The following is a 19882-nucleotide window of genomic DNA, read 5'->3' as shown; positions in this document are numbered from 1 at the left end:
GCATTAATTGCAGAACATTTAAAGGAACAAGTGTTTATTGCATCAGAAATGTGTACATTTTTAGAACACATTTCCAATTCTGACAGATTAATCAGGTTATCTGATTTAATGTTATAGCTATTTTTAAAAAAATCAACTTGAAAGCGCTAAGAAACCCTTAACAAACCGTCACACACATGCTTCACAAAGTTCTGAACATGAAATCCTAACAGATGAGAGTCCTGATAAACCTTAAGAATATACAATTCATTACCACTCGCATCAAGCAGAATTTATCAGCTGAGGAACAGGTGCGACAGGAAAACACTTCCTTCATCAGCTATCCATGATAAAAACATGCATGAATGTGCATGACACCAAAGGATGTAGATTCTCTTTTTCATCTAGAAAGGTAGGCATATCTAAGTAAAAATTTGTTGACAAAGGAGAAAAAGCCATTTAAAGTTGTACATGTATATTTTAAAGTAGATTGGAAAGGTCACCCACCCCCTAAATGAAATGAAACTTCTACTTTATTTTAATTTATCATAGCAACTATGTTGCTTTCAAACAAAATTTACAGGTCACTCCCTCAAGAGGCACAGGACTATTTTCCTGAAGGAGGATGCTTTCTTGAATTTAGAATTAACAAAGGTGAAAACTCAATTCCTGAAAACCTCCAGAAAAGATATTCACAAATACTTAACAAGAAGGAAAATAACTTATCTCAATGTGTCTCAGGATAAAGAAAGGGGTGGTCAGAACCCAACTGAGACTTCATATGCTTCAAGTTATCACCTACTATGGTTGTGGCAAAACTAACTACAAAAATGATAGTCATGGACCTGGGCACTTTCAGAAGTATGCTCCTTTCACTTCAAATAATTTTCTCTAAGAATTTTCAATCTCTACAAACCTTACAGATCTCTAAAGGGGGAAAAAAGCAGAATCTGCTATAAAAATCATGAAACAACTTCTCATAGATTAAAGCTTTTATAAAAAACATAGTGCTGGAGGAAATCCCCAGGTCACTAAGTCCAGTACCTTATTACCATAAGCAAAGGTCATATAAACCCTTTCACCAAACTGCTCTGAAACCTACATATGACAAGGTTTAACACTGACAAGTCATACCTGTGAACTTAAACACATTTGTGTACGTTTGTTCATGCAGCAATTCTGTTTTAATTTAAATCAGTCTTTCCTTTCTTGCATTTCTCTTCCCAGCCTGTTTAAATAAAGCAACTACAGAAGAGCTGCATAGCTGTTCCCCCACTCACACGGCTAGGAGCACGTGCTTCAATAAGCAATAGTAAATACCTCCTCAGTAAGTCTTTCTCAGAACACAGCTGCTCCCAGATCTTAGTTTCTGCTCAGATAGTTGTCCTCACAACAAGCAATTCCCAGTGTTCTGGTGCACCAGTCCTGGTTTGGGCTCATCTTTTCTTGGACACAAGCAAAAGGAATTGTACACAGTTCCAGAGGGGCTTTCAAATGATGTGTGTTTCATAATGGAGAAAAGAAAAAGGGGGGGGGGAGGGGGGAAGGGGGAGGGGGAGGGAGCCGGGGCGGGGGTGGAAGGGGGAGGTAGGAAGAAGGAAAAAAAGGCTTATCTTTTATAACTGAAACTCAGAGAAAACTCCTCCATGGCCTGAACAAGCAAGAGAACCCACAAAGTGTGTTTCTGATAAGAATGAGCTCAAGAAAAGGGATTTCCAAGCAAAATCCTTACACTAATACAGTTTAGTGGTCTAACGATCTAATTGTTCCTAACACAGGGCTGGCTAACATTTAATATTCCCTTGGATTTGCTTCAGAAGCTTATAAGTAGTAAATCAAAGAAGGGTACATCCAACTTAGAAATTAATCCATCAAGACTTTCCAGGTTGCAAAGCAATCCAAAATTGTGAAGTGATTTGTAGGAACACAGGGAAGCTAACAATTCATTCAACTAGACACTTCAGGAAGTGTAGCCCTATTAACTTGGGCTGAAGCATGATTTCTAAAAGGACAGAGGTTCCTAGTAAAAACTAAGGCAGATGAAATTCATGGAATTCTATACTGCAAAGTATATTGCTTTCAATACTGGGGCTATGAAGTTCAAAATCAGTTTACTAGACCTAAGCTGCAGATCACACCTTTAAATTACAATGTAAGCAAATACAGTCCATTTGTACAATATGTCTATCTATCAGTAACAATACTTCCTATGTCTCAATTTATAGGTTCAACTTGCAGATCACAGCTAAACTCTGCCTGCTGCAATAAAACATTAATAGTGGGGTTAAGAATTTTTGGTCTACCTTGTCTGGGGATAATTTTCATTGCATCTGGGCACTTCAAAAAATTACATATGACTATTCCAGTAATATCTCGTTATTTAATGAAGTACCACAAAGTCACTTCGATACAAAGGAGCAGAAAGATGTACCAGTAAGAGCATTAGCCACTTTCACTCTGGCATTACAGTTATTTGACCTCTAAATTCTTTTCAGAGTCCCTGTCCAGAACAGAGTTATATTTTGTAGATCTACCCCCCATTTTTTTCAAATATTAATGACTGCTTAATGGCTCCAAATGTAAATTTTCAGAACTGAGACAGGAAAAGACCTGCATTATTAGGTATCAGTGCCATTATCCAACAACATATTTTTCTCAGCAGTGCTTTCAGATCACTTGCAGATGACTGAGGAAAAAAACCCTGAAATTTCAGATACTGAAAAAATATTCAGGCTTATTATTGATTCCACTAAGAGGGCTTCTGTGTAATAACAATTTATCTGTTCAGTGATGGTTATTTTAAGGCCTAATTTTTACCCAATTAAATTTACATTTAATGTGTGATTACTGATATTGTGCATGATATGTTTTACTGAACTATTATCTGATACTAATACATTAGTACTCTTAAAATAGATTTAATTATATTTATCAACAAGGTAATTGAAGTCATTTTGTTAAAGCAAAATTTTTATCAGCTAATCACACTTCTGACATGGTTATTGATAGAATCTCTCATGTTTTCATTTATTTAGGCTTGATACCAGCCTCCCTCTGAGCAACAGGATTTCTCTGAACCTTAACAGAAGTTGTATCAGGACCATGCATGGCAGAGATACTCATAGTGAAAATAAATTAGATTACTGTATCTTAAGATTTGGATCAATTCGGTACCCAAATGCTTAATAACTGATATGCATCAGGTACTGCTTTAAAAACTAACCCTAAGGAAGGCATTGATATGCTGGAGACTTGTTTTCCATTTTCAAATATTTTAATAAAATAAATACTTGTAGCTTCATAACTTTGTTTCTTCTCCACTGTTGACATCTTTTATTGTAAATAACAAAGGACAGAACAAACCATCAAGTGTATGTTCATCATACTTCACAACAGCTTCCTTCTGTAGGTGCTAATAGACTTTGTGTCTACCCTCTATCTTCCAACTACTGTATTGACACTGGTCAGGGAGGTGGGAGGCTGAGGTTATGGTTGTGGGAAAGACAGCAGCACCAATGGCTGAAGGGATAAGGGAGTGAAAATGTTTACAAAGGTATGGCAGAATCCTTCCTCAGCAATAAGACCTCTTATACCATCTGGAGCTAGCATTACTGCTAATGTGTTAATGAGGAAACTCAGAACCCCCAACCTTAAACCATGGGAATTGCCACCAAGTTCAATAGGACTATTCAATGTAAGCATGTAAAAATAAAAATTAATAGATTTCTAGCTGACTACTGAGGTTTTGCTGCACAATAGCAGGAAATATGTAAATAAGTATTGTACTACCTTCCTGTAGGTTCTGATTTACAGATTCTTCTATTTGTAGTCTAGCAATATGCTCAGTGTCTTCAGTAAACTATGAAAAACAGATCAGGAAAAGCTTTCAATAAAAAACTAAAATAAAAGTGTAACTACCATATAGTTTTTCTTCCTCTATGTTAACTGCTTGACCAACTGCTGTCACATCTTTATTAAGGAACATAAATATTAATAAACTGACAAATGTTTCTGATATTTGAAATTTAGCATTTATTGTTAAATTTCCATATGGATTACTTTCTGACACAAAAGTCAGAAGCATGAATTAGCCATGGGCTAGTTCATGGCCTACGATCCTTACAGCTGAGTGCAACTTTCAGTGCAGCTCCGACTATGCAATTTGCCCCCTCTGGTGGTTACAGCTCAAATCTGTTTCAGAGCAGACTGCAAATAGAGAGGGCATTTCCGAATTGAGACTAGAGTTTTACACAAGAAAAATAATAATGACTTTTGAAATCGGCGTTATTTCTGTTTATTATATTCTTTACAGAAATCAGACTAAAGTCTCGGCTTCTTGTTTCTCAGTACAGGAAGATTAATAACCAATAAAACACCGGATAAAACCTATAACATACAAAACAGTATTTAACATTAATCATGAATATTACATAGTCTCACACTGTGCCTTTAAAAAGATACCATAGCTATTCCTCAGATGGCTGTTTTAAATTCTTTCTGAAAGCTAAAGTTACCTTTTAAAGATAATGGGTTTACAGCACAACTCAGCTGTGAGTATTTGACAATCCTTCAAAGTAACAATACAATCAAATTGCATACAAACATCCCTCAAACACACAGATACTTACTTGAAAAAATCCAAATCAAATCACTGGATGTGAGGTTTACACTTTCAAAAGGGAATATGCTCTCATCGGCTACACTGATACAAATCCACACTACTTACATTCAAAACCAAAACACAAGCCAATACACCTTTATACCAGCTTTTCTATTAACATAATTTCTTATTTTGCACTTTTCCATTTTCATGCCAAAGACTCTTCTTTGATTAAAGAGAATAAAGACTCCACAACTTCAAGGAATGATTCAATAAAAAATGTTAAGTGCTTACTGGATTTTTGGTAACTATACAGGTGATCAAAAAATGAAGTCATACAAAAATATGGAAAATAAACTGAACAGGTATGAATTATCAGTTTGAATTGAAAGCCAAGAGGATTAATAATTCAATGTGAGAAGCATCAGAAACAGTATAGGGGAACTATGTTTTTAAGTTTCATAAACAAGGCATCTCAAAACTGCTGTCCGAAAGTACTTTATGACAAGAGTGAAGAAAGTCTTTGAGGAAATAAGATACAACAGAGCAAAGAAAAACAAACCCAAAATATTTGTTTAAGGTATTTAATGTATATGCTCCATCATCCATGTTAAATGATACAGTATTAAACAGATGTCAAAACCTATTAATAAACAAATTATACGGACCAACATTACAACAGCTGTTTCACTGTAAATCATGGTTTAAGTTTTCAAAACACACTTCTAACTACTGACAACCATTCTGGCTGTCATCCACTGATGACAACTCTGAGTAGTGTGTGGGAGTACATGGGAATAATTAAGCAAGCCAAACAGCGATAGTCAGTGAAATTTCAAGGACACTGAATATAAAGATAAATGGGCTGATTTTTAAATCTGCATTACTTGACTAAGGGTTTATTTTGAAACATCCAGTTTGAAAATAATTTACCATTTGCTCTAGCTGCAAAGGAGGTACTCCAATACATGCTGCTACCATATCTGACACCACGCTCAAGTGACGGTAATGAAAAGCACAAGCTTTGGATGTATCATAATTTAAAAGGACATTTAGGGCTACTACCAGAAAACGACATCTACATAGAGTTATGGGATAATGAGAACTTGCCCTGAGTCTAGACAGCCCTAGTGACCTATAGATGAAAAGGCTTATTACTGCCCTTTTTACTTTTTTCAAGTAAGACGGTACACATGACAGAACAAAACTGATGAAGGAACAGTAAATTCTGAAAGAACTAAAGCAGTGCATATTCTTCAAGCAACAGTGTCACACAAGATACATTTAATAAAGGAGAATGAAAGAAATGTGCATCACACCTACAAAAAGTATCCTGAAAAAGTAGTCATTAAAATTAATTAGAAGTTTAAAAAGAAGTCAAAAATCAAACTGCAGATAAAATTCCACCTAAGTGTAAAGCAAAAAGCACATACTGTCTTTGGTTGTAGAAAAGAGTAACAATGTTAAGAGTGCAGATGACTTGCACATCTATATAGTAGTGACCTACTCAACACTAACACAACTTCAGGGTCCTCATTTTAAAAAACAGGAAAAAAAGGAGTAAAAAGCTCCAAAAACTGTTAGAAGGCTGAAGAAGTTTCGGGGAGGGATTTGAGAACTTTAAGAAATTATGTAGTACTCAAATCCTATTTCAATCTTAACCCCACTGAAGGAATTTACCACGTCCACAATGACTACTCTTGTGGAAAAAAAGATGACAAAGAAACCAAGTAAAAAATGTCAGTAAAATATGCTATTGATTAAATATGGGTATAAAGTACGAGGAAGTGCATGGATTCATCTCCAGAGAGGTGTAAACAGAACAGGATGCTTGTATTACCACTTTTAATATAAGCGTAAATCAATTCAACTGAGCAACCCGAGATATAAAGGGACTCATGCTGAAAAAGAATATGCTTTTTACTCCTGTAGACACTGTAGGCATCTATAAAACAAACCTAAAAATAATCACAGCAGAATTCAGCAACCATTTCTCCAGGATCAGCCACTAATCCGACTATTAAATTTCTGACTAATTAGTCAGAAAAGTGGATTGTTGTTGCAGAGATGGATTATATGCTTATTGTTGATAGAATACACATCACTGGTGGAAGATTACAGTGAAGTTGATTATAAATTAACAGGTCAGAAGTCCCTGAAATCAAATACTGCCTTGACATCCTACTTAAACTGTGGAGCTAAGAAGTTCCAATTACTGCCTTTGATTTTTCTTGTTTACACTATGTGGCTGATGACTGCCAATTTGCCTACTGTACTCTCTCTAACTTGATGTAGCTATCTCTGGAAGTATCCTATGCAAAACTTAAAGAGGCAGAAAACAGGCATTTTCTTTGTTAAAAATTACAGACCAGACCAAATATATCAGCCTTCTTCCTCTAGGGCTATGAAGACTTTATTGAAATCTTGCTACACATTCTAAAACTTATTAATCTGATGTTAGCTTTGTAGTTCAGTAGGCAACGAAGTGATTGCATTCACACCACACTTTGCTTAGAAGGTTTTTACTGTCAAGCAGATGTCTTCCAGCAAAATTGCAAGGATGCTAGACTGGTATTTAAGTTAGGCTTCGGGAGGAATACTTTAAGTCTAAGAAAGTCAAATTCAACTACTCCTCAAATATGAAGGGTTATGAGAATTTCAGGAATTTATTGCCCTCTCTTAACAAGAGCACCTTATGATTCCAAAAGTCTCCTAAACATTTGTGAGTTCTTTTGTAGTCTTTGGCTTTCAATCAGATGAAAGTATTTTAGAACTAGAGGTTTTATGTTTTCATTCTTGGAAGACACAGGAAATTTTTTTGTCCATTTCTAGAAGGGAAAAAAACAACACTGCACAGATTACTGAAAATACTGGTACAATATCACATAGTAGTAGTGCAGAAAGTCAAGTTATGAATTACGATGGAATAGTGCTCTCCATTTTTCCAGAATAAACTGGACAGGTGTGTTCAGACAACACTTCAGCAATCAGAATGAACATGACTGCTCTCATAGAAAACTTAAGGTATGCACAGTAGCTCAGTTAAGCTGATAATGCTTCACTGAAGGGTGTTGAAGAATTGTCTTTCTGCGCATATCAAATGGATTTAGCCAAGACTGGCCTTTTTACATGGAACTGTGTCACACTCACTCAGCTTCATAGTGAGTTTTGGTGAAGTTTGAAAAGTGTGGGGGGATCTCATTTCTCTAATTCAGTGAAACCTGTCATTAAACATTTCTTCAACAGGTGTGGTAAAAAGGCAGAAAGATTTCTGGCAAAACAGAGCACCTATAACAACTCAACATTTTCTATGTATTTTTCCAGTTCTTACTTTAAGTAGTGTGAATGAAAAATAGAATCTGGCATTTTAAAAAATATTTCATATGCCTTTTCATTTTGTTTCTGATCAATATCCATTTGTTTGGAGTGTCTGCATTAAAAATATATACTAGAAAAAAGAAAACTACTTCAGTGCACGTTCAACTCAGTGCAGTAAATAGTTGCATAAACACTGCTTTAAAGTATACAATTAAGGAGTAGAAGTAAAAGAAGCATTAAGACGTTAATGTATATTCTGGAGTTACAGCTGCATATTAAGTTTTAAAAAAAAACATTCTCCTGCAAATTAACTTTTAAAAACACTCAAGTACACAAGTGCTGGCATCTGCAATACTCTAGTCTTAAGAATGCTAAAGCTTTACTGTCTTGACAAACAAGTTGTTCTGTAAGCAGACTTATCAATTATGTGGTAAAGAACTTATACTCTGAAACTTAACACTGGCAACTTTTGTTTCATACAAAGAAGGGAATGGAAGGCGCAAGAACGCTATTGTTTTACAGTATTTGTGTGTTAATACACTAATTTAGTAACTACTTAAGGCATTTTTTTAAGTGACAAACACTTAGGGGAGTTTCACAAGCGACTTAAAGGCCAGTCAGAAAATTAAAATTAAACCTAATACCACAGACCACACATTAAAATAAGTGATCCTGCTCACTGATCACCTCTCCCCCACCCCCACCTACATCCACCCTAAGAAGATGAGGGCATGCTCTCTCCTCTATCCACCTTCTGAACAGCAGGATGCTGTTCAGAGGATATTGCTGCAAGCCAGAGGCTGCTGGGACAGCACAGGACAGCGACCTGCAGAGAAACCGAGTCAAAAACTCCCAGTGAAGACACAGCGAACCGAAAGCCGGCCCGAGCGCTGGGCACCTCTTCGGAAAGGTAAGGCGCGGGGGGGGATGTAACGCATCTCTCGGTGGTAGACGAGGTCAATGCATCCTCCCTGACCCAGCCGCTCCGTGCGTTACTCCCTCACAGGCTTCTTCGATCCTCCACAGCTTCCCCGAGCTTCCAGCAACGGCTCACCCAGCGGCTCGAGCGGGCCGCCGAGCCCGGAGCCCAGGACCGCACCTCACCCAAAACCTCCCACCGAAAAAAACCCCATACCCGTCTCTCGCTTTTCACCCACTCAGCACGGACCCCGGAAGGAACCAGACAACCCCCACCAGCCACTGGCACAGCGGTAGCAGTCACACCTCAGAGACCACCCCCCACCCCTTCCATAGCACCTCCCGACACCATTTCGCGCTACTGACTGAGCCACGCGCGTACCGAGCCCCGCTCCACCGTGCGCGCATGCGCCCCGAGAATTGCCCCTTCACCCGCGGGCTGGCGGCACAGGCGCAGAAATACCCTCTCCTATTGGCCAGCAGCTCATTGCACGCCTCGAACCGGCACATCGGCACACCTACCGGCAGCCGCCGCGCATGCGCACGCAGCGCTCACCGACTCGGCTCCAGAGGAGCAGGCGCAGCGTCCCACTCTCCCGGCAAGCTGGCCGGCTGTCGCGCAGGCGCAGTTGAGACCTTTTCGGGAACGTTCTGTCTCGCAACAACCTTCCTCTGCAAGGGAAATCCAGTCAGGGTACGGGCTGCCCGTAGTCTCGGTCCTCCCCGCCCCGCCGGCGACCGGCCCTTTCCCTGTTACCGACTCTGCCGCAGCTCATCTCTCCGACAGCCGACTGCCTACTCCCTCCTCCCCTCCCCCCCCCCACCCCCCCCCTTGCAGTCGGGCCGCGACCTACCCCCTGCGCCCAGTCCCGGTCTCTTCCTCCCCCCCAGCCCTCGCCCCCGGCTCAGCAGCCTCCCTCTAAGACAGCGCCCCTAGCCGGCCTCAGAGGCGGTGCTGCCCGGGGCTCCCAGTGCTTGCGAGGACAATGCGGCTTTGAGCAGGGAGTCTCAGGCCAGCTTCAAGCATCTTCTCTGGAGCGGCGGACATGGGCCCTCCGTTGATGGGGGAGCTCCCCTTGCCTCTCCTCCCTGGCCTGGTCCCACAGAGATCGGCGGGTGCGGACTGTGCCCAAGATCTAGCGGGATCGGACCCGGGTAGGTTAGAGTGGGGCAGGTGATGGTCCTTGTCTTGCTGAGGTGCTGGCCTTGCCTCTTGCAGCTGCTTGGAGTTGTCTTTCCTTGAGACAAGAGTTCTAACTGTGGGACCACAAAGGCAGAACAGACTGCTCCAAGCCACAGGAGAGGGACAGAGGGGACTGCCAGGAAGATCTTCATCCCTACAGAGCTGCTGCTAGAGTTAGAGAAACCTGCTGCCTCTTCTCTCAGTTTATTTTGATCCCTGGAGAGGAGAGTTGCATTGTCTTTCCCTCTTGTACTGCAGCAGTGGAGGAAATAGGCTGACTTGCCAGCTCTGTAAGTTGCTCAGGATGGCTTCAAGCCCCAGCTGACTGCTTGGTTTATTTTACCTGAGAATCGGCTCTCTGAAAAGGCCCACTGATGGAGAAAGAGGTCAGCACCGTGTTAATTGCGCGGTTCTCTCTCCTTTGCTGCAGTGCCCACTTTCACCGTTGTCTCCTGCTCTGCCTGCTCCTGCTTTCAGCATGGTAAAGAAGAATACTATCCCCGATGGGTAAGTATCCCTCACACTAAGCAAGAGGCAGGAGTGGGCATAGTCCTGCCCACAGAGAAGGGGCGCTGACTGCCCCAGGTGCTTGCATACCGCAAGCATCTTCGCCACCTACAGCCAGGTAAGGTAGGTATCTTCTCCAAGACAGAAACAACCCAGCCCTTCATCCCCTAGGTGAGTATAATGATCCAACCTGCCTGTGGACACTTCTCCTTCATCAGCCAAACACAGTCCCTTCTTCCTAATCTTCTTACCTGGAGCGGAGGAAGAGCTGATAAGATGGGAGCAGGTGGTTGCATGCATGTGATCAAAGAATATTCTCATGGATTCAGGTTCAGAAACCAATGGAAAACAAGAATGTATTGGCAAAAATAATAATAAAACCCAAATGCACTATGCATTCTTTCTGATTACATGATTGTGAGTGCATATGGGGATGAATGATCTCATTTAAAATAGATACAGTTCTGTTCTCCAGTTCTAAAAAAAACGGAAGTCCAAGTTTAGATGTTTAGCCAGTGTGTTACTGCTGACATAAGTAGAAACTTCTTCAATAGGAGGGTGTGCTGGGCTACTAAGGCAACACTGTAAAGGGACAGTAACTTGCAGTTTATACATTATTCAAGGAAAGGTTGACATCTTGATTTCAAGGGAAGTGTTTATTGAGAACATTCTTAGGAGGAGAGATGCATTAAAATACAAAAAGCATGATTTCCTGCTTGGAAAATATGTTGGCTTAAAATCAGTAATTAGAAACAAAAGGTCAACCCAATTTTTAAAATAATGTAAGAAACGTTGAAGGTTTTTTTTTTTTTTCATGGCTGACAATCTTGGGTATTAAAACTAGAAAAAAATAAGCTATTTGTGCATGTCTTTCTCAAAAAGTTACTATGAAATTTCAGTCAGAAGTTGGACAGAACGGAGCTAGACTGGGTTAGCTTTGCAAGAAGTAATGCATTAACCCTGAAAGAACAACTGCTTTGTTTTCTCCATACTTGTAAATTACTACTAAGTCTTTGAGAATCAGGTGTTTGCTTCTCCCTTCTTTTTCCCCCTTGCATTTGAACTGGCGTAGCTTTTAAGCTACCTGCATTTCTTCTCTTAAGTACGAAAGTAGCAATGGATTATACTTTTGCCTCCTTTGCTTTGGAAAGCAATACCTGTGTGTCTCTCCATGAAAGAATCATCTACTGTGGAGTGACTGGCTATAAATTTAGTGTTACCATCTGATAAAGCTCATGATACTTAGGTGCTTTCAGCTTCTCCAGATAAAACTTCTTGCTGCTATTAACAAATCAGGCTAGACATCATAATAATCAGGGTTTTGGCAGAAAAGGAGTTTAAGGAATTGTCAATCTCCCAGTCTTGTGCAGCAGTACATTAATGCCACCCTTGTGCTAGCAAAGCGTGTTGTGGTTCTTCATTCTGAACTAGTTCAGGATACCAGGAAAAATAGCAGTAAACAATGGAAGCAGACTTAAGGAAAGCTAATTTTAGCCTAGGTGATCCTGCACATGTAACTGGCCCCAGAAATAATTGGCGGCAGACATGAGATTGTGGAAGACTGTAGCATAAGGACCAGTCCAGACAGTAGCATACTATGGAAGTACAACCTCAATCATACTACAGTATTGTAATAGTGATGAATTTAACAGTATTGCTTTGTTTGAAATCATACTGCAAGAGAAACGCTGTAGTAGATAAACAAAGTCACACTACAAAGACATTTTTTAAGAATGTCTTTCTGTTACTGCTTTCATTCTTCATACAATTCTTATCACTTTTAATTCCAAATCCATTATGCTAATTAAAGCAGTATAACAAGTTTGAGGTTTCAATTCTAAGTAGCTAGGAATACTGCAACAGGAAATGGTGATTTTTGTATTATTTTTTAATTTTTAAACTGGTAAGCTAATTACTGTCACCTCTTCCAATACTGTGTTTGAAACATAAAGTTGCCATTAGGTAGGGGGTATGATATAGCACTGCACAGTCTTGCTAGATATCACCACTTTGAAAGTACTCAGCACCTAAAGTGATATTGAAGTTGTGTCAACTGCCAGTGTTATCACTGGATCTGCACTGTCGGTATTTACTGAATATCCCTGAAATTTTTAGACTAAAGAAGAAGATGATAAAACATGCTTGCTTTTCCTGTAAATTAAAATGAATAAGCAGAGTTAACATTTTTTCATGTAAACTAGTCTTAAAAACCTCTAACATAACTAGATGGCTAACTAGAGTCTGTAGTATCAGTAATAATTGTATTTATTCAATAGGGAGCCATTTAAGCATCGAAAAATTTCAGAAGGAAAGGAGAAGGACATTTTAGTTTGATTTTATCACTTTTTCTCAACCAAGAAGTGATTTTTTTCTTTGGAATTGCAGGCAAAATTGTGCCTCTGTTTTAAATTAATTGATGGGTTTTGGGGAGTATTGAACACAAAACATGATAGGGAAGTGGGGACTGAAAGGTAACTAGTTACATAAGTGGTTAATTTATATGTTTTGTTGACTTTCAGGTCTGCATGTTGTCCATGGATTGTTTACTTCTTAGAAAAACAAAGCTCTAATTGAAAATGTATCATGTGTGCACAATATGTCACTTTTAAGTGCTGCATTCTCTTAGTTTTCTATTTGAACATACAAATTCTGGGGGTTTTGGATAGTTTAGAGTTCAGAAAAAAATAATTACCATATTTGGCCCATAAAATTCTATCATAGCTATTTTGATGCAAAGTTAAGAGTTTGATTTGCAGTTATTTTTACAACCTTGAGATTCTGAAGGTTTGTTTCATAACAGGACCAGAAACATCACAGAATTCAAGATGATATTTTGCTTTAATCTGTGCTGACCTAGATTGTCTGCAATTTGACAACCATTGTGTTTTGTACAGGAGTTTTCATACTTCAGTTTCTTCCTGGATATGCTGCCTTCTGACTTGTGGTGTTTCTCTTAATTCTCTATTCCGTTTTAGACTCTTTATCACAAAATCTTTCTAATGTTAATGCCAGTAGCTCTACGGCCAGAAATATTACCTCTGTGATGCAAATACTAACTTCTTTCTAGGCATAGAACTGAATTCCATTCTTGTGTCTGGGTAAGATTACCTCCACTTCTTTCAGGAAACTTCCTGCTGCCTTGTCAGCTACTTCATGCCCAGCTTGTTTTTCACTAAAGCCTCTATTACCTTTTGGTCATTGGTGCGGGAATGATGATGGTGCCAAGTCTTGTAACTCCTGGCTTTCCTCCTTCCACTTAAATTTGAGAAGGAAATAAATCATGTCACAATCCTCATTCATACTCATCAAAATGCTTATTTATGTCTTTGCTCCTGTGACTCCAGTTTATGTGACCATCTGCAGTTACTTGTCTTGCTATTTCTGTCTTTATCTAGACTTCTGTAGGAGTTTTACCTTTTTCAGTCCTTGTACTTTCCAACCATATTCCTTTGTTGACCACAGAACAAATTGGTTTTTACTTCCTTAGCCAATCTTTGCTCAATTTCAATCTGCTGTTTTTAAGCTGTTTTGATACTGCAGCAGTATCCTGAAATTTCCTTTTAAAATATTAAAGATAATATGGAATACCCTTTACATTTTTTGATGAAGATTGCCTTCTGCCAATTTTCTACCACTGAGCTGTGAGTGGCTTTTGAGTTTCTTGCTGATTTTGCAGATATCTCTTTTCTGGGAGGGTTTAAATAGTTTTAAATACAGGAGAATAAAACCCCAAGTTTATTAAGGTCTGACAACAAACTGTGTAATCCTGGTGCATTGTTTTTGTCAATCCTTTAATCTTAAAAAAAAAGGTTCAGAATTTGTACAAAGCCTTTTTTTATATTGCTAATTCCAGAAATATTTTTTTAAACCTTTTTATGATTTCTTATTTCCTAATTGTTCATATTTATAATCGTGGAACTTACAGTTTTCCAAGAGAAAACAGTTTTAAAAAGATCTGAAATTTCTAATTTATAGCAACTTTTAAGTTTTCTTACTACATAAATGGTATTTTATGGTCAGGGTTTTTTACTTCTGCCTTCCTTCAAAATATTTCTGAATGTGCCTGTGAATATGGCTGTCTGTCAGATTAAATCCTGCTTTTGTAAAGCATTTATACACTTCATTGATAGAGGTAAGAGCAAAGAGTAATTGAACTAGGTTGAAAAAACTCAACACTGTATTCTTTTTTGTTAATGGCAGCATTTGCTCACTAGTTTCTATATCTCTAGATGCAGGCCATTTTCTAATTCAAATACAAACAAAAGCAGGAATAGTATTTCCTTGTTTTAACTCTGGAAATTATGTGACTGTATTTATTAAAATTATCAAGAGCCAGGAGCTTGTATTAAATCTGACTGTCATTCATTTTAACAATAGTCTGGATTAAATGTACATCTAAAAGTTCACAGCATTCAGTACCTTTGTAAAATGAATGAGATACAATTATACTTTGCACAGGACAAATTTCACAGGTTTTTGTTTTGGTTATTTTTTAACTGAGCACTTCTTACAACTAAGATATTTCCTTATGTTTTGGGTTTTGTTAGCTTCAGTAGTATTTGCAGTCCATTTACACTGTTCAAGATCTTAATTGATTCATATACAATTCATCCATCTTAAAGTGTAAGAAATGGAACATAGTCTCATTTTGTTTTCGTATTTTACAACTAGTGTACAACTATGAGACTACAATGATTACAAGCTTAGAAATTCACTTAGGAAGACTTCTCTAGTTGAACACTTCTGTATTATAGAAGAGTACACAGAGTAAAATTACACAGTTTGTAGTTTTTTGAGCAATGCTTTTCTAACTCTGGTGATTGAGAAGGTGCTGGGTTTTTTACCCCGAGTGCAACTATCCTGAATTAAGGGAATATATGAAGTAGATTGGTTTTGTTCCCTTGTTGCCATTACAAGGTACAAAGTTCATCTAATAATTAAGAGTTTACTAAGAGGGTTTACTGCAAACACCTCTCAGTGGTTTAATCTCTAGTTTGTCATATCTTCTCATTTTGTATCTGTCTTTGTGACAGCTGTTTGCATCTGCCTTCCTAATGATGAGTTACTATTAATCCTTTTGTAACTTCATTTGTTAGCCATTAAACCAACCATTTGTATGTCTACATTGTGAGCCTCAGCCTGTTCTTTAGCTCATGATGAAGACCAAAAAAAAAACAAGAGTAAGTTAATGCTAAAGACACTGATGTAGTAGATTGTTAGTATCAATTATGCTTCTAGTCACCATGCTGTGTTTTTGTTACTTGCAAGCATCTATAAATAGTAATATTATTTATATGCTATGACAAGTATAATTATGAGAGTTTGGCCAGGCACCCTCTAGTTTTTGTTGTGGTCCCACATGGCAGTTGTGAACAAAGCAAAACACTTGGTGAGAGTATTCAGTTTATTTCATAGATTTGTGTGGAAATTGGGAAGGAATCTAGAAGCTGTTGACTGCTCCCTGTAAAGAAAGATTATTTAAAACATTAATTTAGAAAATTGTAAGTGGGCACTGGTGTTAGAGAAAATTATGAAAATGTTTTGTATTTTAATAGTTGAGGTATTAGCTGAAAATGTAGATTTTAAGTCATCCAGCTGCATCTTCAGAGGTCATAGAGATAATTTGTCCTTACGTGAGTGTAAGAAATAAAAGTCCTAAATTTGCTAAGTTACCTTTTTGAAAGTAAAATTGACCTGCTTATTAAGTTGTTTTACTCTTCAGACAAAGCTTTTCATAGTTTTTGAAAAAATGTGAAAATTCATTTTTTCAATACCATGTAGAATTTGTGAATACCAGCACCTTGTGGTTTGGGAATTTCTGGCATTTTGAGTGATTTGGTGTGATGGAATATTCTCTGTTTTTTTCAAAGTATCAAGAGAAAGTGCAATCAAGAGGCTTTCTTTGAAAAAGAAACAGCTTTGTATTTTTAATGAAAGTAAATTTTGTATTTCACTGTCAAATGATTGACGTGAGCATATGATAACATCTTAAAGGTGTTTGATAGCAAATATAATATAACAAGATCTTTTTAACCTGTTGATTCTTACCCATCTGCTTTGCTTTATATTGATGCTACTTGCTTGTAAATGTTGTCTCACCGTTCTGAGGGGAGGGCATTTTTGGAAGTTGAAGAAGGAAGGCAAAAGACTGTTTTTAAATGTCTTGATGATACCTTGAAATCACTTCATGGAATAATTGCAGTTTGGGGAACATAACTGGACTGTGTGATAACAGCAATCTTGCACGTTATCTCTAAGAATTATTTTCTTTGTGGTGGTGCTCTGTGAAAAATAAAGATTAATTTTATTGTAGCTTCTGACTTTAGTGTTGCAAACAATAAAAATGACTTTGAGCTGTGTAGTGTGCTAAATAAGCTTCTGCCCTGATCAGTGCTGTAGCAATATTATGTTGATATTCTTCCAGTATCATTTAGGCAACTCCCTGTTTCTTTTATCCCAAAAATAATGTTGATCTGTTAATTTTGTTGAAATACATAATAACTAATCTTCATAGTTATATTCTAAAAAGATCTTTGTTTCTTGCTGAGATGGGCAGGTTAGTAGTGAAAGATAAATTTTTTTTAAACAATATTTTATCTCAAAATTGTGCATATCAGTTACAGTCGCCTGTTTATGTGGTCAAGGAGTTTTAGGATCCTGCTGTTTGGAAATCTAAGCCTTCATGCTAATAGCTGCATGGCCTGTCACAGAAAAAAAAATTACTGTCATATCTTTCTGCTTGAAGAAGTTTGAAATAACTAATCTGCTCAAACTATTTGCCTGATATTTGTAAAATACTCTATATAGTTTGAAATAACTGTTATTATAATTTTAAAGGAACACAATTTTTATGTGCTTTGTTTTACCAAAGTTTTAATCCTAAGAGGAAATAGCTTTTAAGCTTTATGTGAAGCTGTGGGTGTCTTCTGTTGAATCATGTAATTTGAAAATATTTTAAAATAAATATTTGTTTCCTTACAGATGGCGGAGTTTGACCCCAGTCGGACAGCCAATACCAGGAACTAGATTTATTGCATTCAAAGTACCTTTAAAAGGGGTATGTATAAAGAGCAACTACAGATTGGCTCTATTTGATACAGTGCAAAAGTAACAAAAAATAGTGTCGATATTCATGCAAACTTCAGGAAAGCTTTAAGAAACAATAATTCAGATTTAGCCTTTCTAGTCATCTATTAGTGCCTTTTTACATGCTATTGTACTTTTTTCTCTTTTAAAATTTGTGTTTGGAGTTACTCTTTTTTTCTTTTTAAAATATAAAATACTAATCAAATCAGCGTTATTAACTTGATCACTATTAAGTGGCCTAAATTCATTATCATATTTAACATCTTTTTATGACTGTTCTAAGAAAATCACATGGAAGGGGTTATAATATGAGTAACAGGCTTCCCCATGTAAGCCAAAATGTAATTTTATGGAAATCAAGAAACTCGTTAAGGAGTACCAGCCACTGCAGTACCTTTAAAATTATAGATCCAGATTACAAATTGCATAAGCAAAAAGCTTCAGTGATCTGGAGGAATACAGTATATTTCAAAAAGATGTCTTCATAGATTTCTTCTGTTAATCTGTTAGTACTTCCTTTTAGATTGACAGTAGCATAGAATGCCATCTTAATCTGTTAGATATACTGAATCAGACCTTTTAATTCTTTGTGACAGTACAAAACGTGGAGGCTGTCTTTTTTACATTGTTCAGCGCTTTGGTGGATTAGAGGCATAGGGTAAATGAGGGCAAATAGGGCAAAATTATGCTTCTGTATAAATTGGCCCAAGTACTGTATACATTAACTCTTACAAGTCCTTGCTTCAGATACAGGAAATAAAAGTTTCAGCGTTCTTTTAAAGTACAGTGGCTAGGCATATCCTTAGCGGTTAAGAGTAAATATTCTAAGCTGTTGTCTACAGATTGCACTCTAGTTTTCATATACAAAACATTGGTTCTTTAGTGCCCATTACATTTACAGTCACAGTTCAGTTCACTTTTCTCAGCAGAGACTGAAGTGGACTGCTTGCAGGGTTTGCTTCCTGCAGCTGCTTCTACAGCTTTCGTGTGACATCTGGTTCCTTTGATACCAAGGATCTCATACTTGACATTGGTCATGTTCTCCATGGTGTCTTTCTACCAAAGCTGCCAGTGAACAGATGTAGCAGTGAAAATAAAACTCAGTAGATTTACAATTAGCTTCTTTGCTCTTGGGGTATTGGAGAGAGGATTTTTTGCATTATCAACTCGAATAATCCAGCGGCAGTTTTTTGCAAAGATGGACTATTCTAGACAGGATTTGTGTAGGTCTCTGTCACTCCAGATTTCAGAGGAAGATACGTTGTTGCTAACTTTACTCTCCCTGTAGCTCCTGTGATAATGTGAAGGGAGCTTCATAAAAAGAGCAACCATTCTGTGGGAACAAGTAGGCACTCTACCTCAGTGTGTTGCTCACTTCCAGTCCTGCTGATCTCTGGGGCATAGAATCCTGTTCTGTGAAGCTGTCTTTGAACATAGTCAGATATAAAGTCAGGTACCCAAGAAAGCAAAACTTGTAACGTTTCTGTCCCTTCAGTTTGTTCACTCTCAACTGTGCAAGATAAGTGCTCCAGAGACTTTACGCTTGAAACTCATGGAGTTTATGACACGTTGCACATAAAATGCATAACTGGCTAAACTGTGATGTCTTTGCAAAGATGGTGGAGATCAGTAAATCTGTCCAGAAGTGCTGAAGTCCTGTTTTGTCATAGGCTGTTGGAAGTCCTATTATTAAATTGCTGGAACAGACCTCTTAAATATGCAAGAGTTTCCTTCTTTGCTACCTACTAGGAAATTGGTGGTGATTTCACCCAAAAGGGGAAAACATTTTCAGTATTTCAAGACTCAAGGCTTGTTTTAGTAGATGTGTTGCTAGTAAAGGCTTTAAGATCATGGGTTTACATGGAAGGATTTTCTTTACTTCCTTTCATTGTAATGTTGACAGTAACATTGTTGGATAATAAGGACTGGGCGAGTTTTTTCCCGTCACGTAGAATGGTTTTGGATAACAGATTTCTCACATTTTCATAGCTCAAACACCTAAACTAATGAATACTTGCAGAAGTTTTTCAGAAAATTCTGACTATTCCCATAGCACATGTAAGTGATCACTCAAGCAATATGTTTAGAGAAGTTATTTTTGTAAATTGTATTCCACCTCAGTGTGTGTGACTTCACATAGTAAAAGGAAAAATTCTTATAACATTCTACCCTAGCCCTTTTGCAAACTTACTGTTGTCACCTCAATGTTAGTAAGCTCAGTTTCAGATATTACTAAAAGTCACTGCTGAATGACTTGTGCTTGTTTTGTTTGAACCTCATCAACTCTGCCC

This window comes from Gallinula chloropus, assembly GCF_964237585.1.
Source record: "Gallinula chloropus genome assembly, chromosome: 5".
Lineage (NCBI taxonomy): Eukaryota > Metazoa > Chordata > Aves > Gruiformes > Rallidae > Gallinula > Gallinula chloropus.
Note: the sequence above shows the minus strand (reverse complement) of the source record.